This window comes from Rhagoletis pomonella, unplaced genomic scaffold (genome assembly GCF_013731165.1).
Source record: "Rhagoletis pomonella isolate Grant_MI unplaced genomic scaffold, Rhpom_1.0 Rhpom_scaffold_00001, whole genome shotgun sequence".
In the NCBI taxonomy this organism is placed as follows: Eukaryota; Metazoa; Arthropoda; class Insecta; order Diptera; family Tephritidae; genus Rhagoletis; species Rhagoletis pomonella.
This window is the reverse complement of record NW_023458555.1, coordinates 56,466,799-56,467,531: the sequence shown is the minus strand read 5'-3', so window position 1 is coordinate 56,467,531 and position 733 is coordinate 56,466,799.

The window sequence follows — 733 nt, the reverse complement described above, 5'->3', positions numbered from 1 at the left end:
CATAATTTTCTTAATTTTAAGAGCACAAATTGTCCAACACTAAACAGGCAGAATGGGAGGATAAAATAAACCCTAAAATAGTAAATATTCTCAATATTAAATTTTTCGACAGGAAACGTTTTATTGTGTTAAATTGCAAAACATATGATTTATAAAAAAAATTAATAGCGAGAATGTTAAAAAACGGCGATTTTTGTGAAAGTGTTAGCAAATTTCAGCGTATCTAAAGTTTCTAAAGCGTTGTTTACTTTTACTTGAGAATTGTCAAAATCGGCAAATCACAAGTAGCGGTTTCTGGAACGTGCCACATTTGTTCGCTACATCGTGATGTGATAAAAGGAAAAGCTGTCAGTACTCCGCAAGGTTGCAGAAATCTTTCAAAATATGTTCGAAAAATATTTTGATATAGAAGGAACTGCTTTACACTGTCAAGGAAAAAAATTGCCAAAAATCACCGCAATTTTTAGCAACTTCAATCTTGCATTTTATTATACTAAAATTAATTTTTTTGTTAGACTCTAATTAAAATGTTTGCAATTTAGGTGAAACCTTGCAAAAATTTTTAAATTCTTGTACAAAGTTTAATCCAAACCCTGAGATGTACCACATTTTTTTGAAATCTACCACATTTTTTTTCCAGATTCTACCACACAATTTTTTTTCGAGTCCGTTCACTGGTAACAATGGCCCGTAGTCATAGTCAAAATAAAGTCGACTTTAAAGTTAGTTGCAG